We start from the raw sequence: 27,770 nt of genomic DNA, 5'->3' as shown, positions 1-27,770 counted from the left end.
GTGCTTAATTATCTTGCTTCACTTGCCTTTATTTTAAATTGAAGTTCAGAATGAAATACTGGCCAGCAGTTCACTTGTGTAGGGGGAATTGTGAACCCTATTAACCCCTTTTTAGCTGTACCCAACAAATATCAAAGGGTTCCATAATGTGTGACTCCAGGAGCATATGGGCCCAGGTGGCACCTTAACAATGAATACTGATAGAAGATATTACTTTGGCAAGTTGTTCATGATACCAATGAATTGTGGAAGTCCCCAGGATGCATTGTTTCTTTAGCAGCTTGTTTGAGAGGTATCCTTTCTTCATAGAATCTATTAAAGTGTTGTAAAATGTGGACGCAGAAGCCTTATTCACACAGGAGATGCTTTTATGGTATTCAAAGGTTGTAATCCACTACCTTCTATTTTTCCTACTGAACAGCAGTCCACTTGTAAATTCTCTCATCATAGGGGATAACCCGAAAGGAAATAGGCTTGAACCTTACATGCACATTGGTATATAATGGACTGGATGCTTCATTTGAACTGTTGAATTAAGGTCATGAAATGCTCGATCTTGACTTAGTAGTCATATCAAATGAAATACCAACACCAAAGTAAATTCCACATGGTTTTAGAATTTTAAAAAAATACATCAGTGTCCTGCTTGAATAAATCAATATCTTTAACTCCATCTTTTCTTGCAAACCCTGTAAATTGCACTCATTCCTTTACCATATTGTACTGTTCTGTGTGATGTAATGCAAGGCATTTTTTTGAAAGTATTACAGGATCCCCCTCCTATATTTATTTGGGAGTCTTTAACATTGTCTCTTTAAAATAGCCAAGAAGTAGCACACCAATTGCCTTTGGAAGAATAGCTCATTTCTTACTTCAAAACACTATGGATTCTGGGCTCATACATATCTGTTTAATATTCTAACTTGTTGCTTTCGATTACAACTTCTTTTTAAATCACCAAATTGAGCACTGCTTGAAGAAGCAAAACACTGATTAAGTCAAGCAGAACCTGAATCAACTGCCACCACCTAAATGATCATGTTCATATTAGGATATCTATTCAAATTTTTCACATCAACACAGAATGGACTTTGGATAATGATGCTTTATCACGATCTGAATTTCAGGGAAATGCTTAAGTAATAATATGAGTTAAAAGGTAAATACTTCACCACTTTCAAAAGTCAAGGCTGTTTTAGTGGAGAGAATGCCAGCTGGTTGTGATGTAGAACTATACAACTCAAAGATAAACACTCTGAATGTCAGTCACAAACCCTTGCACTCAAAGATATAATAGCAAAGAAAATCCAATATTCCATCCGAAAGAACTCTATGCTGAGCAGAAAAAAAGACTACAAACTGAAATGGAGGTAAGGGACTACATGTGACAAGAAGGTAAGCAAAGTTACTGCCTTCCGATAGAGCCGGAAAGGTAAATGATAAGGTTAATGGACTCACAGACAGGTACACTTGAAACAAGTCATGACAGAATTTGACAAATATTTTCAGCATTTAGCATGAATCTCTGTTTTGAATATTCATCGGATTACCAGGATTCAGTTCCCCAACTTAATATCTTTAGTATAACTCCTCATAAAACATTAACTGAAGAATAGGGTAATAAAGTAGCATTGCAATAATTCATTGAAGGCATTAACAACCTCCTGAATAACAAACCAAGGGTCCAAGACCAGGTAAGCACTGAGTTTCACAAACTGTTTATAGTGGCAATACCTCCCATTTTGATATTAATGTTTCAATATGTCCGGGTAATAGGAAGGCTCTGATTATAAAAACTCTGTTGCCATATTAGCTAGAAGAATGAAGAGCTCATTTATTTTTTAGAGGGCAGGGCGAACTTGGTTAATGATGCATATACCATATTACATGTGCCTTACATTCAATTGCAACTCTAAATTCAGAGGACAGGACATCTGTCATGTTTTGAAGGAGAACCCTGTTGCCTAACTCTAAATAATGTGATTAACTGCCCAAGCCTTTTCAAAAAGACTTAAGGTTATTATTCCTTAGACCTTGCATTTTCAAGGCCATGCATTCCTGCGGCAACATTTATTTACAGATTTTAAAGTAAGTATTTATTAGATCCAGGAACCTAACACGGCCAATACCATTAAATGTGCAATATTCTATTAATGTATAGGGAATACCTTAACCTGTTATGACTTTCATGGAAAGTTTATTGCCTCAATGTGAGATTTATATTCTCAGCAAGATGTTTCCCTTTTTACATTGAGCCCTTAGCTGCAGCTGTTTGTAGCACTCAGTGACCATCGTTTTGCAAAGTGCTTAACACTGTATGTTGGAAGGTGGTTTATTGGGACTGGTGGATAGGCACATAACACCAACAACAAAGCCACTGGCATAGTACTGGGTCCTAAACAGGGTATAAATTAGTCCCTTGCTCAGCCATTGGTAGCTGACACCGAGCAATAAGGCTTAACTTAGGGGACAGGCATGTAAAGCATTTGAAAACACCAATACAGTAAATAAAAAAGACACAACAAAAAATACACATCCCACACCAATTTATAACAGTAGGGAATATTTTGATCTTTAAAATTACACCAAAATGACCAGAATCCAGTGTAGAGAACCGGAGATGCTTAGAAACCAATAGTGCCACTTCTGGAGATCTGGTCGTGCTTGACCGGAACAAATAAAAGTTTGAGGCCAGACGCGATGGAGCCCTGCTCAGATAACCCACGCAGGAGGCCTCGGTCAAAGTTTTAGCTTAGCATTTAGAATCATTTTTGGAGCTTTTTCTGCTGAGGGCCCTCGTTGCTCTCCACCAGTCCCGATCGGTGAGGAAGCTACCACTCAAACTCTGGAAGTCGGCAGACCTCTAGAGCTCTGTAGTGGGATGAACCGGGAATACGGGCCTGGTCGTGCTTGAAGGTGGCTGACTTGGCTCTCACGGACGAGTCAGTCACCTTCTGAAGCTTTTTCAAAAAGTTGCCCACGCTTCTGGAGGTCCTTCCAGAAGATGATATAAATGGGTGATTTGACGAGCGAAAGTGTCAAATCCACTAGGAATATTTACACCGGATTAATTAAAAGTCCTTGCATGCGGTGCTTAAAGAAGATCAAGTAATTCACCATACTCCCCCAAAACCGATTAAACTACTCGAAAAATGACCAAGAAATCTTTAGCACTCTAAAACTAGAGTGTACAAATTGAATAAACAGTCACTGAATGCACATTGAACCAAGGAATATATATGCCTGTGCTTGGGAATTGTCTTCTGTTGGACTCTTTTCTTGTTTCAGTAGCCAACACATGTTTTGTCTTAGAGGGAGTACCCCAAGACTTCTTCAGAGCTGCAATTCTGTTATTTTTTCACAATAGCAAATCCAAAAGTTGGTTCTAAATCCACACAATCGAGAAAGTCAGTATAATGGCAAGCAGATATCCAAAATGTACTTAACAGACCTCCTTAATCCTTTCACATGTTGCAACACGTGTGGCACTCACTTGAAGTTCCTGTAAGCTTCCTCTCAAAAAGATCTATCCCCGTGACCTACAAAGTGGGCCATGTGTATGTAAATAAATATTCAGCACAATGTAGAAACGACTATGTGAAAACTATCTGCAGTACCCATTGATGAGTGCTGTAGATACTTTCTGTGTACTTGCAGTACTGCAAGATATGGACTTTGAGCCTTCTCCAGATTTATGGATACACCCCAATGAGGAGATGTCTATTAGAAATTACTGATGCAGGAACATGGCCGCGTAGTCTTTTCTACTTTGTGCTGACGATTTGTTGATGGCTTTGGCTTGGATATTGTCTCCTTCAGTGATATATCTGCTGTGAAATATATTGGGCTAACTGGATATGTTAGTGACGTTATACATTGTTTAGTAAGATTTCCTGATAATACTGGTTCAGTTGCACATATTCATAACAAATCATTTACAATTATTTGATTTACTTAAGCAATGTCCACTGTGCTAATAGAGTTTGTGTGGAGGCAAGTTAGTCATTTTTCAGGTGAGGGTGACACTGGGGTCACATATTGGGTAATAGGCAGCACATGAATCTTTGTCTTTAGTGGTATATCCTCTGCTCTTTGATAAATGCTACCCATTCCGGAAAAAACTTGATATTTGACTTTTTTCATGTTTGTGATGTATGCCTTCAATTTTCACTTGAAGTACTGTCTCTTACGGGACAAGGAGGATTTTAGCAAGGTTGTGTCAGCAGAACTGCCTTCTTCACCCGCCGACAAGATATTGCAAGGTTCGCACATAGGCACGCAACTTACCTCTCATAAATCAAGAGAAATCACGTGTCTGTCAAATGAATTATTATTCAAGTTTAGTTTAACTGACTGAGGTTTAAGTCAGAGATGGATGTTTCTGAGATTAGCTATCTTTTCTGGAGCTTTGCTAGTTGAATTATGTCGCTAAGAGCTTACTTTACTGAACTACTTGCTGAGCAATGAGGTCCAGGATTTCTTCCTGAAAATTGTAACTTATGTCAGTTGAGGCAATAGGAACATTCAGAAGTTTTAATGAGTTTCAAGATAAATAGTTATTCCTTCAATATCTTTCAAAATGTGCCTTGAGGAGTGAATGCCATGTCTGCCTGCCTCTATCCCTTTGGGCAGAATGTTGAAACATTAAGATTTGGGCTTTTTTGCGAGGATTCAAATTATTTGGGTATGCAGTTGCAAGATGTTGCTTATTATAGTTTAACATGTTTGTAGCATCTTTCTTCACTTTTACGTTTCATCAAAATTAACTTTTCAGGTCTGTCCTTTCCCAATATATCTTCAGTCTCCTTTTATGACTAAGATACAATTCCAATGTGATACAGTGGAAATATTTAGGAAAACTAAGAGCTGCAGAGGACTCAGCTTGTGAATTGATAGGCAGTGAACTATCCGACATGTTAGAAAAAGCTCACTGACTCAAGCACTGAGATGGCGATAGAGACTTTCCTACTGGAATATTCGTAGGTTAACAGGAAAGGTACAGGATATTTATCAATAAAGATTATGAAATGTTTCTGCATAACAAGCTAGCAAGTATGCATTGGCACTTCAGCCTTTTATATGTTGTATAAAAGAAAACATTCTGTCTCCAAACGACAATTTTATACTTTGCTGAATAGATACACACCTTTTCAACTAATAACAACTTCTCATTTTACGTAAATAAATCAAATTCCCCTCAAGACCTTTCCTCTATATTAACATACAATTACTGTAAGCTGTAAGCTCTGTATACCAGCTTTTCAATGAGAAAATCAATAATTTTGATTTTAAAATATCAGTGTTTTATTGTCATAACGTTCTCACATCCGCTACTCTTCCAAAATGACAGACCCTGTCTTACATTTCCTGCTTCACAATCCATAGTCAAAGATACTCATCAAATTCTAGTGGGATCCACCAAAATACAGGTATCCCTAGAGTTTTGTATGATGCCTCTTAAAGCTATAGTGGTACAAAAGATAATGTTACAGTGGAGAACAGTCAGAGTACATAAAGAAAAGGATATATGGTCTGTTATCTAATCAAAGTCGGACACCACCATGAAATCATTCCACCAATGGATGTGAATGTATTTCATCACAATATTAAGGTGAATCATAAGGTACAATGTATTTCACATTTAAATATTTTAGAAAGGCAGGTGCACACAAGGTGGAGTTATAGGTGCATGGGAGGGATTTGTGAAAAGTGATGTGAGAAGGGACAGTAGTGCGCATATATTCATCAGCAATCAATAATAACAACCTATCCTGCCAGATGCTTGGCATATACATAAATGACAAATCGTAACATAGTTGAGGAGATGCAGATATACACTCTCTGTCATCAATGTTTGACAATAACACAAAACACTGTTGAAGTTTCGAACCCTATACAAAACATCAAACTTTACGCCCTGGGAGTGGGGTCTTCATCAGGACCAAGGTGAGGGAAGGTAGTGGGCACCTATGGACCAAAGGATGAGGTTAATGAGGTGGTGTGTCAAGAATGAGTGTACCAATGGGTCATACTATTAAAGGAATTGTGGGCTATAAAATGTAGGGGGAGCCTTGAAAACTAGATCATCCTGTACTCCCCTGGGTCTCTAGTTTTTGAAAATACCCTGAGCTGGTTAGGCTTGCCTGTGTAACCGTTCATCCCAGGCCAGACCTCCATAACTACACAAATTGAAAAAATTGGTCTGTTTTGAGTGGAGACTTTGATCTGCCCATGATGAGTGTTGGGGCCTTTCTTGTCACAGACACTGAGCCGGGCCCACCCACCCAATTGGGGTACTCTTTTTTTGGAACAGATGTGGAAATGCTGGGTAATAGAAAATGTGTGGATCCCCATAGATTCCAGAAGTTTAGGTCACAGTAAATCAAGGAAACAAATGATTTTAGGCAACATTTGCTGGGCTTTGCAGGTGAGAAAATGCCATGTTATCCATGCAAAACGAACCTACAGGGTATTAAATGCACACAAATGGGAATCAAAAGCATTAAACCCACACAAGTCCTATGTTCCCTTCTCAATAGCTAAGAAACAAAAAGGTGCAACCACGGGCTGGAGGCACAATTCCCTATACCGCCAAAAGTTTAGGAAGCTAGTCAAAACCAGCTTACCCAAAAGTAAACAAATAGGGTAGCCCAGCGCACTTTGTACACACAATATAGCAATTTGAATATTCAGAAAATGCTGAATTATTTCACAGACAAGTCGATGTTATGTTCCAGTTCATCCTTTATTTTTCATCATAAAAACTTTTGAAACCGCCAACGCGTTTCGTCCCATCCAGGGGCTTCTTCAGGGCTACAAAAGTACACATAAAAAAACTATTTTACAATATGTGCACATACATTTAAAAACAGAATTCAAACATCGATTTTAGCAATTATATGCTTATTTATACTTGCCAAATCTATATATTAAAATCAGAAAGTCATCTTTTTACTTTGCTCAAACTTATTTAATAGTTGTTCACAAATTAACCACCGAGAGACCCCTACCATATCAAGAGAGCTGAACATACATGTATCATGACTTGGCATAGAACCTGCATTAGCTATACAAAAGCATACCTTGTAATGAATATAGACAGAAGTCTGGTATGACAGTTCCTTATGTATTAGAAATGAGTAATTCTGTAATAGAATAGTGAACATTTTGATCAAACTAATTTCATAAAATCTATAATGAATGTATTAAACTATATCAAGCTAGTATCTAGTCACTTACTCCATTTGAGGCAGTTTACACGCTTCCCCATAGTTTAATATTCCAAATAGTTTTCGATAAATATCTTTTTTTCTTTTTTTTCCTCTTTTCCTCTCTTTCTTTTTTAGAGGAAACAATGTCCTGTAGGAAAGACATATTTTATATCACTTTGTGGTACATGTTACACCATATCGAGAGCATGTCACATGATCACAATAAAAATGCCCAATTTGGCATTTCAAAAAATACATACAACTTCCATTTAGAAAGCTATAACTTCTTGGTACATACATTAATGACCAAAACAGATCTATACTCAGTCACTTTCCTTGGCGGACGATTTCCAAGTAAAAAGCGCTAGTGATGAGTAATAGTCAAAAAATGAGGTTGTCAGTGTATTACACTTCTATAATAAGTGTAAAAGAAAATGAAATCCCCACAGAGTTTGTTTATGTGCTTGAAGGAGTGCTTTAGATTTTATAAGAACCAATGCACAGTATCATTGGTTCGCCGATATCGCAATGTATGTATACACAGTCTCCTACCCTAAAGTTTATAGTGAAAAATTAGTGTTCAGTATTTAATAACTGTACATAATGAAAGACAAAATGTTCGGAGTAATGGAGGCCATATTGGAAAAAATGCCAAATATCGTGGTCAGGTACAAAAATTAAATTTGTAAACCACAGAATACAATAGTAGGAATTTAAGGGTAGGTAAGGGCGATAATCAAACTCTCCCAATTATATCCATGATCAAAAACCCCCTAAAGCACTAAGAACCCAGTCTCGCCCGAGCAACTCACCAGAATGGTAGAATTCCAGTAGTAACGGTCCTCGTCAAAGTCAGGTAGCGTGTAAAGACTGCCTAGTCTGCAGTCCTTATATACGTTAGTTAATTGATAAATTGTCAGGCAGGGTGCACTAATTAATTGGAATCGTGGTTGGTCCTACATATCTGTTAGTCCGTATGTCAGCGCCATTTTGGAAAGGTATAACCAAAATATATAACTGACTTTTCTCAGACGCTACATAGTAGATATTTTTTGAAAAAGTCCTATAGTCCCACAATATTTTCTAATCGGATTGTATTTAAAATAGAAACCACAATTTTAACGGAATATTTTCGACAAACCCAAAATAAACCAGCTTTTTCCAAAAAACGAATTTCTGTACATAGTGAGCGTTATAACTATATTGTGTGCAGTATATACACATAGCACGGAAATTTATATTCATTACCTCAAAAGAGTATTCTTCTTGAGGGTAACGAGCATTGTAAACCTTACATCCTGTATACGCATACGTGAGCGCATGAAAGCCTACAATTATTAGTCTGTCATTTATTAAACAAAGACGGGGTTCTATTTACGCAGTGATTACTTTACCCGGATATCGCATAGCAATTATTCCTTTTCTGTTTCACATCAACGTATATGGGCACCATCCCTGAAAAATGTAGCCTGGACTGAAAATCATATTTTGAATAGAATGCTATCAAGACCTGACATACGCCACTAAAAGAAGGACATACGAGCCCACGACTATTCGTCCTATCCAATACACGGAGACACTGCTCCTTCCCTCACGTGGCCCCCACGTTACTGACACCACATGGCAATCATTTTTCTTCCACATAGATGCACATAGGCACCATCTTGTTAGTGTTTCGATCGAGTTGTACACAAATCAAAAAGTGAAAATATTAGTTAGTTAAGTCAATTCAGTCTGGTATATCACACAAAAAATAGCAAAGGTCATTATTGCCAAATCAAATTATTTTTGGGGGGATCCTTTTCAGAAACATATTAAGAAAGTTTTTAGATTTAGTGTAGATTAGAAAGGAAATTTGTACAACATACACGGTTTTGTCTACTATCTTCACAACATCGGTATCATATCCTGTGGACTCATCATACCAGAGTCCTTACTCAGCACATAATTGTTGTAGCTTCTATCTGTAACATACATGATCTTATTTACTATCTTTGCAACATTGGTATCCCATCCTGTGGCTTCATCATACCAGAGTCCCTTACTTAGCACATATTTCTCATACTCAGCACACAATTCTCAAAGATTCTATGCGGACTATATTCTGTTTGTTATACAGCATATTACTAGTCCTGTGTAACAAATAAAAGCACCAGTCCATTTATAAGAAGTAATGAAATTCATTATTGATGTTAAGGCCCAATGTTACACATCTAAGTCTACAAATCCATCGGGATTCCATCTGCCTTAGATATAATGTTCTATCTCCACCTCTTGCATTCGCATTGATGTGTTCAAGTGCATGAAATGTAATGTACTTGTTATCCGCATGACATTCTAGAATATGTTGTACTATCGGATTGGTCACATCACCATGCGTTATATTTCTCACATGTTCTTGTATGCGAACTTTAAGACACCTCACGCTACTCCCTACATAAATTTTATGGCAGGCACAGATGATGACATATACTGTGAATGTTGTATTGAAATTGATGAATATTTACAATATTTTATCTGAAATTCTTTGGGGCCATTGTACCTGAAGGAATTCTTTTTGTTTAAGCCAAATTTGTATATTGAGCAACCCCCAGAAATGTGGATACCTGATGGTTTCTCTGGAAGCCATGTGGATAGTGTATGAATTGCTTTTTTTACATGGCTCGGACATAATATCTTTTTTCTGTACACCCCTTACGGTAAACAACTTTAGGTTTTTCGGATACCAAATCCACTGGCAGGGTTTCAGACTTTAACAGGTGCCAATTTATTCTTAACATATTGTAAATATGGTTGCTGTAAATACCATATTCTGTGATAAATGTACACTGCCCCTGAGTTTTATAGGTCTCATGATTTTTTCTTTGTACCAAAGTGTCTTTTCTTTTCCGATTCCTAATTTTGTTTTCTGCTTTTATGAGACTTGTTTCATCATATCCTCTAGCTTTGAAGTCATTTTTGAGTCTACAAATATTTGATTGAAAGTTGTTATCCTCGCTACAGTTACGGCGAATTCTCACCATTTCGCCGTAAGGTATAGCGGTAAGTGTAGACTTAGGGTGACAACTTGATGCATGTAACATACTGCTACACGCAGTGTTTTTTTTATAGAGATCACTTTGAATTTTCTAATCTTTTACATATAGTCTCAGATCTAGAAATGTAATTTCTTGCTTTGAGCTATTTATTGTTAATTTTATATTTCTCCTATTATTGTTCAAATAGTTGAAATATTTATTTAGCTCATCAGAGCTCCCCTTCCAAATCAGAAAGATGTCATCAATGTATCTGGTATAAAAAAATATACAGTCCATCCAGTCTTTAGCACCCGGGCCCCAGGCATGCTCCATCTCATACATGCCCATAAAGAGGTTAGCATAAGATGGAGCAAACCTGGAGCCCATGGCCGTCCCTTGCCTCTGTATGTAACAATCCTCTCCATGTAGGAAAGCATTCTGGGTCAAAATCCTTTCTGCCATTGTGAGTAACATTTGTGTGTGTTCTAAGTGACACGCATTACGTTTGTACAAAAAATATTTTAAAGATCTTAGACCATCTTCCAGCCCTATACAAGTGTATAAACTCTCCACGTCCATCGTAACGAATATGAAGATGTTGTCTTCCCACACCAAATCCTCTGGTTTACAGAGAAGTTCCCTGCTTTCTTTAAGGTATGATGGAAGATTGTGTACTATAGGGTTTAAAAACATATAGACATATTCTGCCAGGTGTTCAGTCGGGCCGCCATTGCCAGATATTATTGGCCGGCCAGGTGGAAAAATTCCACCTTTATGAATTTTTGGCAGCGTGTAAATACACAGATGCCTTGAGTCACTAGCAAAGAGATATTTGTACTCTAAGTCTGTTATGAGGCCGGATTCATGCCATTCTGATAGTCTTCCTTTAATATTTCTTTCAATTGTTTTGGTGGGATTAGATTGTAGTTTCATATAGCACTCTGTAATATTTAGTTGTCTTTCTATCTCATTTACATAGTCCACAAAGTTCATTATCACAATATTGCCGCCTTTGTCAGCCTCACGGATTACTAAATCAGAGTCATCCCATAGAGACTGAAGAAAGGCTTTTTCACTCTTCGTGATATTGTGCTGATGGACACATTTTGAGTGTAGCCCATGTCTGTCCTCCAAATTATACAAATCTTGCGTGACCTTCCTAGAGAAATTATCTTTAGCTGACTTTGTATGTACTGGTGGCATAAATGTTGATGTTTTTCTTAAGCCACTATCTATACTAGTATCCTCAACAATATCCAAATTCCTAGCATGTTCCACTAGATTGCCCATATCTTCTTCTTCTAAAGTGGCAATAACATGCGAGGTAGCCATTTCAGATATTTCAAACTCGGACACACATGGCATATTTATACAAGGAGGGCGGACATTTGGATGTTCAGAAAAGTATTGTTTTATTTCAACTTTCGTACAAAGCGAAACAAATCTGCATGTACATTGTCAAATGACTGATTTCCTGTTGGGCTATAATTTAGACCTTTACTCAAAATCATCAATTCACTAGCATCAAATTGTTTAGACGAAAGATTAACAATATTTAGAGTATTGGTTTCAATGTCTTCCCCAATTCTGTCCACATCGTGGTTCACGATCTCATTATTGGTCACAGTCAGTTGTTTCCTAGTTTTGCCTTGGTTATGGATCTGGTGTTTTTTGCCACCCATCTAGTTCTTCGCCTACGTTTTTCTTTTTGTTCCCCAACCGGAACCTCTGAACCTCGCGCAAAAAATCAGATGCTTGATTTATACTGGGGCTTCTTGTACTAGTTCCTTTCCCTGGGTTACTCTCAATAGAGGAAACAGATAAAATCGAAGCACTGCTAGAAGAGATGCTAGCTGTTTTCTTTTCTGTTGTTAATGCCTCAGTATTTTTAGTGCTCACCTCATCATATTTGCGAGCGAACGTAAAGATACGGCCGCGTTCATAATCTTTTTGATCCCTTTCTATTTTTAGTTGTTTATTACCCTTAAGGTACAGTTAGTATGCTGCCAGTTCTTTCTTAAGGATCACATAATTCTTTTGTGTTGCGTCAGCCAAATTCATTTCGTTTATCTCTTTTTCAAGGTTCAGAGATTCTGAACCTTGAAAAAGGTTTAATAAATGACAGACTAATAATTGTAGGCTTTCATGTCGCTTTAAATGACTTAGATGTTCAGCTTTTATGACATTTCGCTTTAAAGAGGACTCCTTTGGCCGAATTATACCTCTCTAAGATGGCGCTCACGTATGCGTATACAGGATGTAAGGTTTACAATGCTCGTTACCTTCAAGAAGAAAACTCTTTTGAGGTAATGAATATAAATTTCCGTGCTATGTGTAAATACTGCACACAATATAGTTATATCGCTCACTATGTACAGAAATTCGTTTTTTGGAAAAAGCTGGTTTATTTTGGGTTTGTCGAAAATATTCCGTTAAAATTGTAATTTCTATTTTAAATACTATCCGATTAGAAAATAATGTGGGAATATAGGACTTTTTGAAAAAATATCTACTATGTAGCATCCGAGAAAAGTCAGTTATATATTTTGGTTATACCTTTCCAAAATGGCGCTGACATACGGACTAATAGATATGTAGGACAAACCATGATTCCAATGAATTAGTGCACCCCGCCTGACAATTTATCAATTAACTAACGTATATAAGGACTGCAGACTAGGCAGTCTTTACACGCTACCTGACTTTGACGAGGACCGTTACTACTGGAATTCTACCATTCGGGTGAGTTGCTCGGGCGAGACAGGGTTCTTGGTGCTTTAGGGGGTTTGTGATCATGGATATAATTGGGAGAGTATGATTATCGCCCTTACCTACACTTAAATTCCTACTTTTGTATTCTGTGGTTTACAACTTTAATTTTTGTACCTGACCACAATATTTGGCATTTTTTCTAATATGGCCGCCATTACTCCAAAAATGTTGTCTTTCATTATGTACAGTTATTAAAAATTGAATGCTAGTTTTACACTATAAACTTTAGGGTAGGAGACTGTGTATACATACATTGCGATATCGGCGAACCAATGATACTGTGCATTGGTTCTTATAAAATCTAAAGGACTCCTTCAGGCACATAAACAAACTCTGCGGTGATTTCGTTTTCTTTTACACTTATTATAGAAGTGTAATACACTGACAACCTCATTTTTTGACTATTACTCATCACTAGCGCTTTTTACATGGAAATCGTCCGCCTAGGAAAGCGACTCAGTATAGACCTGTTTTGGTCATTAACATATGTACCAAGAAGTTATAGCTTTCTAAATGGAAGTTGTATGTATTGTTTTGAAATGCCCAATTGGGCGTTTTTATTGTGATCATGTGACATTCTCTCGATATGGTGTAACATGTACCACAGAGTGATATAAAATATGTCTTTCCTATAGGACATTGTTTCCACTAAAAAAGAAAGAGAGGAAAAGAGAAAAAAAAAGAAAAAATATATATTTATCGAAAACTATTTGGAATATTAAACTATGGGGAAGCATGTAAACTGACTCAAATGGAGTAAGTGACTAGTTACTAGCTTGATATATTTTAATACATTCATTATAGATTTTATGAAATTAGTTTGATCAAAATGTTCACTATTCTATTACAGAATTACCCATTTCTAATACATGAGGAACTGTCATACCAGACTTCTGTCTATATTCATTACAAGGTATGCTTTTGTATAGCTAATGCTGGTTCTATGTCAAGTGATGATACATGGAGTTGTTCCTCCCTTCTCGAATGTATGTACAGCTCTCTTGATATGGTAGGGGTCTCTTGGTGGTTAATTTTTGAACAACTAATAAATAAGTTTGAGCAATGTAAAAGATGACTTTCTGATATTAATATATAGATTTGGCCAGTATAAATAAGCGTATAATTGTTAAAGTCGATGTTTGAATTCTGTTTTTAAATGTATGTGTACATATTGTAAAATAGTCTTTTTATGTGTACTTTTGTAGCCCTGAAGAAGTCCCTGGATGGGATGAAACGCAATGACAGTTTCAAAAGTTTTTATGATGAAAAATAAAGGATGAACTGGAACATAACATTGACTCGTCTGTGAAATAATTCTGCATTTTCTGAATATTCAAATTGCTATATTGTGCGAACCTACAGGGTAGCCATTCATAAAAGAAATTTGAATTTACTCTCACTCTGCCAGTTCAGAAGTCAAAACAAAATCTACATGTCCTCGTGCATGCCATGGAGATGGAGATGCTGTAGAGAAAGACTTTGTGACTTTAGAGGGGATAGGTCAGGGAGGCCCATTTACACTTCATATTTTTATCCTAAAACTACATTTATATATCCCTGGTGTCTAATGGGCTTTTTGCCCCCTGAGGGCAAAATTGTGGTTAATCCCAACTCAATCTGCATATAGGGGAAAACGCCTGTTGGGCTTGTTCTAGGGTGAAAGCACAGCCCAGTGCTTGAATAGGTGTTCCCCCCACCCTATCATTTTTGGACCATTTTTATCCCTGGTGTCTAGTCGGGCTTATTCCCATTTAGGGACAGATTAGGGGCAAACTTCCAATTGGGGCCAACCTATCTCCGCCCTAGTGCTCCCAACAAATCTATTGATCTTTCTGTAGTGAGGTCATGGCCCAAAGTCAAGGAGGGTCACCCCAATAATTTTCTGATGTCACTTTGAAATCCCTGGAGTCTAGTTGGATTTCTGACCTCACAGGGTGCAAAGTTGGGCAAACCCTCTATTTGCTCCCTGGAAGGGCAGAAACACTGTTGCCCGTCGTGGCCCTTGAAACCAAGTATGCTCTGCATCTCTCACAAAGGCCGACCAGAGGATCCATCATAATTCATGGAGGCTCCGACAAAGCCTAAAAGCAAGGTAAATGGACGAAACCAACCGACCCCTGCAGATGAAGACTCATAACCTCACAAAAGATCTATCCTATCTCGGCTCTAGGTAATGGGTGATCATGTTGTCATGTTATGAAAATGGGCTCCAAAAAACTCAAGCCTCACAGCCGCCCAAAAAGAGGATGGCAAGAGTAGATCTGGACCAAAGCCATTGGCATCTTGCAGAGGTTGGTGGATGAAATGTTCTTCCAAGCAAACAAAATGGATATACAGATAAGCCTTCTAAATAGTAAATACCTTGGCTCTGTACGTAGCCAGCATCGACAAAAAGTTAAAAAACCTGAACAATCTGATAAAACGGGCTCAGGCGTAAGCTGACAATCCCTGCCAAACATGTAACTGCTCTCCAGTCCAAGACAAACTAAGGGGCATATTTACAAGGGATTTATCTCAGCTTTTTTGGCTTAAAAAGCCAAAAAAGCAGAGATAAAAATATTGCCCTATTTACAAGAGGGTGGTAACATGCATAATTGCATATTAGCACCCATTTTCCCAACGCCACTCTTTGCATCTCTAATGAGATGCAAAGTGGGCGTCACTGGGCGTTGCCCGAATGGACTACCTTGCAAATATCGCTGATGTTCACATCGCAATATTTACAAGGCAGCCCACAGGATTTTAGCACACATTACATTTTGGCGAAAACAGCAGTTTTCGCCAAAAGCTAACTTCTGCAAATATCCAGACGTACCAATGCTTTACATAGGGGGTGGATTATGCTGATACGACCACAGGGTCGTATCATCAAGGTTATCGCCGTTTTGTAGGGAAGATCGCTGGAAAACCAGCGATGTTCCCTGCAAAATGGCGATAACCTCGCTATATTTGGAATTTTTATCGCCTTGGAGAAACACGTTGTTAATAACGCGCTACCGGGGTGATACATTCCAGAGATAGGCTGCGATAAAAAATGTATCGTTAAGTACCATTGATAATATGCGGAGATAAAAATATTGCCCCATTTAAAGAGGGTGCTAACATGCATAATCGCATGTTAGCATCCTTTATCCCGATGCCCTTTGGATCTCTAAAGAGGTGCAAATTGGGCATCACTGGGCGTTCCCCGGGTGGATTACCTTGCAAATATCGCCGTAAAACCAGCGATAAAGAACAAACATGTTTCTTAATAAGTGGTGCCCCCAGCACAATCAAAGGACAACTTGCGTGATTCTCGATGTAACTTCGTTGTAGGAAATACTGTGCCGCTGCACAGCTATCCCACTGTGCCAAAACTCAAAGTGCAGCTGCGCAGGCCATAATCCCAACACCGGAACACTCTTGCTCATGGGACACTAAGGGACTCATCAGCAGATCAAAATCTGGTGCAGGAGACACCTTATTGGAGAGGCAAAGGTCCAATGCCCATTCAAATGAAGCTTCCAAGCAGGTGAAGACAGGTTGCACTCAAGTGCAGTATGCAAAACGAAAGGAAAATCCGTAAGCCAAGCAGTGTGGCCAGGGGGCAGAGTGCCATAGCAATCAAGCATATGGTTATGAGGCATCTGTAGCCAGTCTTGGCTGTGTAGGGCCACTGGAAGAGCAGCCATTGCGCAGCAGGCAAGTAATAGCGGCAACCCATCGAAGACACTGGAAAAATTAGAATGAATAAATGCCGGTATCACACCAAATATAGTTTGGAAAGAAGTCACAAGGCCAGAGCCCACACTTTAAAAAATGGGCAAAGCCGTTAGTATGAGAGGCATTGAAAATGGAATAAATGAAAGCACCAAAATGCAGTGGGTGGTCAATATTAAGAAGGGCTTGCACCCCTGATCAGGTATTGACCACAAGAAGGACGAATGTTTCATGTGCAGATGTGAGAGAAACTTCTTTCTGGTATAACAATGCTCTAATTCTGCTCAACTTATCGAAGTCTGCCCTCAAGGTCAGAATGGAAGGCCAGAACAAGTCATCGAGTCTCCCGTGTGGGGGCTGAAACAGAACATTTTTACAGCAAACCACATGTTGCGAGACTGTCACAATGTAAGGGATGCCAGTAAGCATACAGCAACATTCTTCATTATTAACCCTGGGCGAAGTACTACGCTACGCTCGAGTAGTTTGCAAAGTTTTTGCAACTTCACACTACGCGAATTGCATGTAGCACAGTGTAAACACGCGAGCATGGAAAATAAACCTCCCGGCGAGATTCTCAATGCGGGGAAGTCAGGTTTCTCATTGCGAGTGGTCGCATATGCTCGCGACCGCTCGCGATGAGAAACTACCAGTCCGCGTTGAACCACGACCAGGGTTACTTATTATTCAAAAGCAGATAACTACCATTTGCAAGCAGAGTGAAAGTAGGTGTAATAACTGACATTGGAATACCTTTCAGCATGTATGCGAGATTCGGGCCCTGAGGATACAGGCTCTGTGCAACTGTACATTTTTGCAAACTATGTAATGACCTATCGTAAAATCGCATGATTCTCCAGTTAGATAAACTTCTTTGTCATCCTGCAAGCATCTGTAAGCGAATGGTAATGACCACACCTCATGAAGGAAAGCACTGCCTAAGGGTTCATGGTGGCCTAGGGGGTAATACTTCATGCAGGAGCTAAACTTGAACGAAGGAAATGGTAAGGTTATTACCCCATGGATGAGCCAGACAGCAACTTCAGTTTCGGCCACAGAAAAAGGCAAAGGTTCTAATTTTTAAATATGTTAAAGAGTGTATGTATCATCTTTCATGGACATAAATTGCTGTTTATCTGTAAAGTTAAAAGGCAAAAATAAAGATGACCAGTTCAAATAATCCCAAGGTACTTTCCTCATCTTAAAAAGTTTGTAATGTCCCTGCAAACTGCAATACTGAACGCAATTGATTCTGTCCATCATACAAAACAGACACATCATCTTGTACAATGTCGACAACAGATGAAACAATACTTTCCAAAGTGTAAATGTGGGTAGAAAGTGTGTTAATACTATTATCAACAACAGCAAGGACTTTTTCTAAATTAGCCTGATCTATCGTCCTTAAACGGAAGCAGCCTCAATTTGAGACAGCTTCCATATTTCATTATAGGCTGCATAAATAAATCATTTTGATCTAGCAACAGCAGGCCTCTTTATAAAATCTGTCAAATCAATGTCACTTGATAATAACGACAAATGTTGTTTTACTGGATCAGGCCTATCCTGTGTATAGCAGGTGCCTTGTCATGGAAACGGAGTTGACAAGCATCTGAGCTGGTCTGTCAAACCAACCAACCTTGGGGGTCTAAAGCAGAAATATTAAAAGTAATATTTTGAAACAAGGATTGCAAGTTGTCAATAGAATAATCAGTATGATTGGTCCAGTTCAGATATCTAGCCAGAGCAGGAATGGCAGGGGCATTCATTTGCCTTGAAGTAGCCAATCCAAAATAAGTAGTCTGATAGACCGAATCCTTAAAAAATAAAATGTGAGTCTAGATGAGGCACGTACGATGTAAAGCTTTGGTACCCTGCACCTGCCAGGATCTAGAACCCTGGGAATTCCACTTTTGGTGAAGGTATGCACATTTGTACTTCAGACCATAAGGTCTAATTCACATTCATTCTGTAAAATGACCCCTGAGGAAGGGTGATCTATAACCCGAAATGCATTGGGTATACGTGGAATATATAAAGTGACATTGATTTGCAAAACAAAATGAAGATTGAGTATGAATATGAAATAAATATTTGAATACTTTTGGAAAAAGAAACACACGTCTGAATAAATCATTTTACAGAATGAATGTGAATTAGACCTTATGGTCTGAAGTACAAATGTGCATACCTCCGCCAAAAGTGGAATTCCCACTTTTCCTTACATTGATCTATATACACGGTGTTCTCAGACAAAACACTGGGAGATAGTAGCACAAAAACTACACGAACTAAAAGGAAAACATATGGAGATAACAGGGTGCCATAACGGACATTATAGGATCTAGAACCCCACACAGATTTAAGATCTACTGTGGCCTTCCACAGACCATAGCCACCCACTGACAATTCATTAATAAAGGATTGGGAATACAATAATTTGGTGTGGGTCAGCATCACTTTAGGATTGGACGAAACATTCAATTCGAAAAAATTAAATAATTCTGGTTTGGATTTATTAAAATCTGCAAAATATGTAAATTTTTTCCAAAACGTTTTTGAGCTACCTTCCAATGGAGCCGGGCAATGTTCCCACTGTGTGTAATTAAAAATATTTCTAAATGTATCAGCTTTATGCAGGTAATAATGACCATAATGCTGGTAGCAAAACAAATCAGCACAATTTGCAGTATTTAAATACAAATCGAAAGCATCAAATGCAGCATAATACTTCAAATCTGAAAACAAAGATTGTATGGCTTGTAAATCCCAATCATCAGACTGTATAATGTGTTTACCTACAACACCAATGGAAACACGAAGTACATTTGGTACAATAATTATCTCTGTAGGGCCATGAATTTGGTACCCCACTGCCTCCCAAACTATTCTATCCGCAACTGGCCAGGTGGAGATGTTAACACAAGTCTGGTCCCTTTTCATGATGTTCGAAGAAGAATGCAGGGCCAAAGTTCCATCGACCAGTTTCACAGCAGAGCGTTCAGGTATGTAATGACCAGTTATGAGAAGGAAAAAGAATGTCACAAATCCAATTGACATAATTAGACATAATAAGAAAAATGACAAAGGGGACTATCCAGATGTATTTCCAAGGCGGAACCAAATTAGTCTTTTTAAACCAGGGCACAAAAATAGAGAATTTGGTAGAGGTCAATGATAATGTAGAGTTTGAGTCAAAAGAGAAAAGTGACTGGATAAGGGTATCTGGTTGCAAACCAGGCAACAACTCGGTAGTGGGATAAGCATACTCGGTTTCTTCATTAAGACTGGAAGTAGGGAGGTTTAGCAAAGTGTTAATGACAGAGTCCATTTCTATGGCAGTGTCAGGCTGAGTGGCGTCAGAAGCGCCCAACACTGGATTCCTGGAGATCGCTGGACAAAAAGACATGGGTGTTACACTATTCAGGATCGGCCAGATGTTATAGCTTGACATTGTCCATGAAGACGTTTTTGTTGACTTTCCGACAAGTGGCAAAATTACTGTATGAGTTCCCTTCATGACAAGCACTGGGACAGGTGCACGATAGGGGGGGCCAAACTTTTTTTTGTTCCCCTCCTTCTCTCGGACCAGGTCTCCGACTTTGGGTAGCCAGCCAACTACTGTAATCTGCAGTGCTGCATCTGTGGCAGATGATTAATGTTCCTTTGCAAGACTGTCTTGGGTATTTTGCAGTTTCTGTAATATAGCAGAATGATTATCTACGTCAAAGATTGCGGCAGCCACCGCCATATCTAGACCATCAAGGTCTGATACCAATATTTTTATCACTACGAAGGAAGGGAACTCGCACAGCTGGTTATGCAAAAGCTGACGGATTGTAAAGAGGTATAGTGTGCTGCAAGAGGAAAACACTGTCTGGCCTGGCAGTGTGGAATCCAAAGGAACTAATGCAATGCTCCCTCTATTGAGAGGGAGCGCCTCTGAGCACAACAAAGGGGGCCAACTGGTCTTATTCCATAACAAAATAGGTAAGCCAAAGGTTAATGGCAAAAAGCATCAAACTGTTCATTTCAGCTTTCAATATTTATTGTATTGATGTTAAAGTTGCTGTTTCATGATTCAATGAAAGAAGAGTATTCAACAACATATCTCCATCATTGGAAGAGTTTTCAACAAATAATCACACACTGAGAGAAAGATCTGTGTCAGAATTCTGGAGCACAAAGCAATATCCAGACTCAAACCCTGAAATCCAGTGTGGCAACCCATTTTCAAGAAAACAGACATAGCGTGGCTCAATTGAAATTCCAAATATTGGAGCAAGTCAAGGTCTCTTCGAACAATAAGAATACTCTCCTAAAAAGAGAGAACTTTTGGATCCGTCTCATGTCCACCATGGTGCCCCATGGGCTTAATGACTGCATGGAATTTTTATGCTATCTGTAACATATTGCAATTATGTATCTGTTCTTGTTTTTTCATCACCTTATCTTACATTACATGTTTTTCCATTTTCTATATTTTGGTTGACGGTTTCCTCTTTACTGTTCCAATATGGCGACACCATGCACTCTCTATTCGTCCTCTGTTTGTTTTCTACAAGGTTTGCTGTCCTTCTTCTACGTCTATTACACCCATTCACTTTTACTTAGTCGACCTGCGACTTTTCCGACTGATAACTCTCTCCGCGGAACTCTGCGTAGTTTGAACAACATCACACGGATGTAAGTACCCGCTCTGGGACTCCGCTAGAACCTTAGAGGTTTACTGTTGGTGGAATGGTTGGCTCCGCTGTTGTTTACTATATCCTGCACTTTCCTATTATCCGGAGTTGCACGCGTGTTTACTCTTTGGCATGTAACCTTTGTCTATTTATTTGTTGTTTTTCCGAGTATCTCACTCTACACACAGTGATTGCCCTCAGGTGTTTTACATACCGCATGACTTTTTTTGTGGATTTATCTATCACGTTTTCATGTGGGAACTTAATTTTCGTTGACTGCTAATTAATTTTTGTTAACTGCTCATTACTCTGAGTCACCTGATTTCGGTTTTTATGGTATACTATGTTGATTTTGTTTGCTCACCTGCAGATAGACATGTGACTGAATTGTTTTATTTGGATTTTTTGTAGAGTAATCCCCTGACGAAGGGCGTGGCCCAAAATGCATCGGGATGTGTGATTATTTGTTGAAAACTCTTCCAATGATGGAGATATGTTGTTGAATACTCTTCTTTCATTGAATCATGAAACAGCAACTTTAACATCAATACAATAAATATTGAAAGCTGAAATGAACAGTTTGATGCTTTTTGCCATTAACCTTTGGCTTACCTATTTTGTTATGGAATAAGACCAGTTGGTCCCCTTTGTTGTGCTCAGAGGCGCTCCCTCTCAATAGAAGGAGCATTGCATTAGTACCAATATTTTTATGCCAAAAAGCATTTCGTATCTTCTAGGGAGATTATTTAGTGCACGTTGTAGGCTATACAAATGGGTGAACCAGTGCCTGTCAGTACCTAAGATCCTAGATGTCAAGGATTGCTTTAAGTCACGGTTCATTTGCTCTGAAGCTGAATTACCCTCAATCCTGTATGGATACGAAAATTTGACCTGCACTCTCAAATACCTCATGGCCTCCTTGTATGCCTTAGAGGTGAAGGCTGGACCCTAGTCTGAATGGAAAGTGCCACATGCAAATATTTCCACAAACACACGCAAATCCCTGGTGTTAGTTCGACCGTCAGAACTGCGTTGTGGCCACACCCAAAGAAAATGTGTGCATGAATCAACTGCAACTAAGATGACTTTATAGGCAGTATCTGAAGAAAATGGACCGCAATGATCCAAATAAACAAATCCAAAAGGTCTATTAGATATACACAGCGGTGTTTGTGGTGGATGTGTTACCACAGATGGCTTAATCTGTTGGCAAATGCCACACGAAAGCACAACATTACGGGTTTATTTATATAAACCACGCCACCAGTAATGCTGCTGTATGATAGAAGCAGTCGCAGACACTTCAGCATGGGCCGAAGTGAAGCCTTCGTGTGAGGCTGTTATCAGTGACAGTCTGTGGTCCACTTTGGGAATCAACCTGTCACCAACATCATTAAGCCTCACATAAGGAACTTTATCGGGGCTTAAGTAATAAGAGTATCTTGAATGGAAACCCTGCAGGTAATTGCCACCCTTCTCTGAAGCAGCATTTGCTACCAAGATGTCATTAACAATTGTATTTATGGATCTTGTAACCGCTGCAACTTAAAACGTGGCTACTGCAAATTTAGCTACTTCGTCAACCAAACTATTGCCAACTGCTAGTGTCCAAGAGTATGAATTGCATGTGTGAGAGGCAGACGTTCTGTAAGATCTGCGACTCGTACCAAAGCATTTTACGCTTTATTGCTTTGCCTTTAGAATCACAATAGCCATTTTGAGACCAAAAGTGTAAATTGCCATTGAAAGACTGAACACAGTAGTAAGAATCACTTACAATGAGAGTAGTCACATTTGGATCTGCAAAATCAAGTGTGAGAACCAGGGGGCGCAGCTCAGCTAATTTGGTGGTACAGTCTCCTAGTGCCTGAGTGTGTACAACACTTGACTTGAACTCTCCGTTCACTATGGCACCTGCCACAATTGCACATGCTGACGAATAGGAATGCTTTGACTCTGTCGCCGGCTGCCTCTGAACTAACAGTGTGAAATATACAATGGTACTCCTCCAACAGATGCATAGAAAGAGGAGCAGGATGAACACATTTCTACTATAAAATCTTCTGTATTTGCAGGGAGGAGTCGAAGATGAAGGTGACATCAGAAGATGTCAATGAAGTAGACCATTGCATCCAACGCGGATGCAAAGCGTTTGAGTTCGGTACACTTGCCTTCATCGTTGCTTCTAGAGCAGGATATGGTGTCACAACCAAAAACAGCTTCCCCTGTGCCAGTGCGCATTCCTTCAGGATCACCATCTGGACAGCTGTCAAGATCTTCTCAACAGTGGAAAACCGCAGTTCAGCCGAAGTGTACAAATGTGACTTGTAAGCAATAGGCATTGTGTCCCCTTCATTAAACGTCAAGTATGTGAAACCCACTGCGCCTGGCACGACACGTATCACCACGTTAGTGTGGTTATAACTTGTCAACAAGTATTTAGACTCCAGAAGATCAGACTGTAAAGATTGCAGGATAGCTGAATGTTCCGGAAGCCAGCAGGCTTTAGAAAAAGTAGGTTGTATCAAAGCATACAATCATTTGATACGCTGGACATACTCTGGAATATAGGTTCGACTGTAGTTTAAAAATCCCAGCAAAGACTGTAGTTTTTTAGAGTTGAAGTAGGTCGCAAACATGCGCATTTCTCCAAGAAGTGAGGAGACAAGCCTATACCTTCATTATTGAGCTCATAGCCCAAGAACAACACTATGCACTCTGCAATGTGTGATTTCACAAACTAAAACTTATAGCTGTAGTCCGCAAACAAAACTATGATGTGGTCCTCTCGACAAAGATTCGTCGTCCGTGAGATAAATATCATCAGCGTACGAGTACGCATCAGGGTCTATGCCGTCTAATAAAGAGACAACATGGGAGGCGAATACACCTGGGTTGTTCTTACAGCCCATGGCCAAACGCCAGAATTATTTCTGATTTCCGCTGGCAGTAAAAGCGGTCCATTGACTGCTTTCAGGTGACAGGTCGTGACTGAAAAGGCCATTGGAAATATCAAGGGTAGTTTCATATTTTTTACAAACAATACAGTCCATTCGAGCAGAACAATCGGTATTCTGAACCGCACAGGTGCGACAATGAGAATTTGAATGTCGGTAATGCAAAACTAAGCGGTACGACCCATCGGGTTTGGTTACGGTAAAAAGAGGGTTATTCATCTGTGACACACATCTCAATAACTCCTTGATACTCTAATTGATCTAGAATCTCAGAAATGGGAGCTTTTGCTTCCAGCCGGAGGGGATAAGGGGGTTGTGGCTGTGGCATAGACCTTAATGGTATCTCATGCTGGGGAGAAATGTTATCCCAGCCCACCTGAGTACAGTATAGTGCTGGTGCAAGCACCAAAGCCTACTCTTCTGCAGAAGCCTTTGCATGCTCCTTGGAGAAGTTATGTAAAAAACTCGGGAGTATTAGTTCCTCCCCCCTCGGAGCGGCAAGAACAAAAGGCGGGGGCCAATCTGCCTCTGCCAACAAAATGTCAGAAGGAGAAGTCAGATTTTCCCCAAAAATCCCTTTAATTCCATGCTGCATGTCACCTTCAATCATAAGGACTATGTCATATAATCTGTCAGGGGAGCCACTCAGGTGTCAGCCTTTTCAACTGTGATTAACGTTTCAGTTGCTGTCGCCTCCAGAAATGGACGCAGTGCTTGCTGCACTATGGTAACCTCTGCTTCACTGTCTAACAGCGTTACTGCCCTTGTTAGGTTCTAGAGATGTGTCCTCACCGTCTGTGGCATATCTCGCTGTTAAAGCAGCAACTTTCTATTTCTGAAACTGTGGGCACTGATGAGGAAAATCGTCCTGTTTCCCATTTCCGTCAGTCTGACGAGGTTGCTCACGTCCTTGCGGGCACCTCGACCTCTTCCGCACTCCTGGCATTCCCTGAAACCAGGCTGTGAGCCTGATGTGTCCGGTAAAGAACCAGGAGAACACTGATTAGAAACCTGAAATCTGTCATGAGATCTAATTATTGCGCAGTTGCACAAATCATAAGTGCGCTCAGAAGACTCGGGTACTGGTGACGCTGCACGGACCCTTGTTTCTGTTGTTGCTTCCCCTGCTTTTCATTTTTCCAATTCTTACTAGGAAATATTGGGTGGTCGTCATTAGCAGACTGCGCCGTCTGTGTTTGCTGTTGTGCTGGTATTCCAGCAAAATGTTTAACACCCAAACTATCGCGGCAAATGGTCTTATAGGCATCTGCAATGATTTTTGGTAATTCGCTGGGCTTTTCATCTTCCAGGACAAGGAGCAAGGCATTAGACACTTGAAAGTTAACTGCATCTACCTTGACATTAGCGAGGATCAGATCAGCAACTACGTTGAACACTCCAACCAACCTCATCACCAACTCCACAGCCGCCTACGGTCCGTGATCATCTTGAACACACTTAATCACGGAGGGAAGCACTGTCATAGAAGGCATGTCAAAACATTTTGCATACACCGCCACGAACAATTTACCAAAATTTTCACAATCGTTTACCTCGGGTAGTAAGTCTTTCTGCAAACTAATAGTTAAAATCCTGTTTTTTTACCACAGGGGTGATATTCGTAAATACTGCTTCCAGCTGGTCAAATTTTCTGCAAGCCAGTAAGGTAAGTAATCCTTATTGTGTGGACCCCTGCCCATAACCGAATTAACCATTACAGGACTAATAGTCAGTCCGCACAGTCCAGCTGGTTGCGCAGCTCCCCAGGTGCTCTCACCTAGAGATTACATTGTACTAGAGCCATGTGCACCTCAATTAAGAAGGCGTGCAAAAAACGCAGTTCTGCTACTGTTACTGCCAAATAACGTGGATGTGGTGTGTACCCGGCAAAAACTGGCAAAGTGGACCCTGGAATTGATAAAAGGCCTAAACAAACCGGAGTCACTGTGTGGGGTAGAGCGCCATTAAACTAAATACGGTGTTGCCATGCCAAAATCGGAACTTCAAAAGTCCTAGAACGCCGATATACATTAGGTATTGCAGTGGGAGTGTATACATGGAACAAGTTATCATCTTCATTCACTGCTGGAAATGTTACCCCAGAATAGAACACCTCAAAGTGGAAAGCTGGATCAGCGCCAACTACAAAAATTAGTTCGATACCCACATCCGGCACTCCATATGCGTGCAAATGCCTACGGAGCAGTGCGCGGCTTTTTGCCACAATATCAACAGAAGCCATAAGGAATAAGAAGGAAGAACAATTTAACGCGTGGCGGCACAAACTAGGGTAGTAATTCAAATGAAAACCTATTAATTATATCAAGTGTGAGAAAACCTATAAAAACATCAAGATAGGTAGGTTATGTCATCACAACTGTTTACCGGAAAACAGAAGTGAGGGTATTGTGGACAAGCACAAGTACTACTCGAGTGCCTCGTAAATGGGAACCAGACCAAATATAGGTGCACCATGTTGCAGGGATTCTGCAGATACACAGAACTATGTGCAGGAAACCAGGAACTCAGTGTGCAGTGGTGTACCAGAAAACCCACCTCGGTGCCCAGAACCCCAATCCGACAGTTTTAGTGTCTCATTCATTCTCCATAATACAGCGAAGCTACCAATGATTAGACATCCTAGAACATGTCACTCCGTCCCTCTCAGGAATGGCGGGAAGAAGAATATTTTTGTTAAAACACTCATACTTGTCCACAACGTGAGTAAACAGAGACACAGTATAGTTTAAAATGTTTATTTTAACTAACGTGCTCTATAATGCAGTACACAAGCCAATACTAGCAGCAAAATGCATAAGAACAATATAATCACCATGGTTACAATTCCATGAAGCACAAAAGGGGAAACCATATTATAATGACAGTGGAAACAGGGCTACAGTGCCTTACCACCCTCCCTGTGCTATAAGCTAGTTTATTTTAATTATAGAAGACCTCTGGGCTTTGTCAGGGGGACTCCATACCTCCAAGTTTAGATGCAAGGAATCACATCTCAGGACAAGCACAGCTCTTCTTCGTTGGAATAAGTCTCTCCAAGCTCTTTTTCATGCATGCATGCAATGCCAAATTAAAAGCACCCGACTTTCAGTAGTGCAGCTGTGTTCTATGGTTCTATGTGTCTATGGGCTTGAGACTGACCAAAGTAAATCAACAGCATACATTGTTTTTCGACCTTGAACACACCGTGCAGACGAGGAGCACAGTTTGAAAGGCAGACAGTTCTCATGCGAAAATGCACCAGCAGTCTATCCATGAGAATAAAGCCATATAGTAACGCATGCAAAAGCGAATTAAAATGGCCTCATAGAATATACTTAGTAATGCTAATTTAGCAATGTCTGCAGTTTATCCCATGACCTCACTACAAAGGGACAATTTCCTGTCTTCAGCAACCAGTTCATCAAAAAA

This window comes from Lissotriton vulgaris, chromosome 3_1 (assembly GCF_964263255.1).
Source record: "Lissotriton vulgaris chromosome 3_1, aLisVul1.2, whole genome shotgun sequence".
In the NCBI taxonomy this organism is placed as follows: domain Eukaryota; kingdom Metazoa; phylum Chordata; class Amphibia; order Caudata; family Salamandridae; genus Lissotriton; species Lissotriton vulgaris.
Note: the sequence above shows the minus strand (reverse complement) of the source record.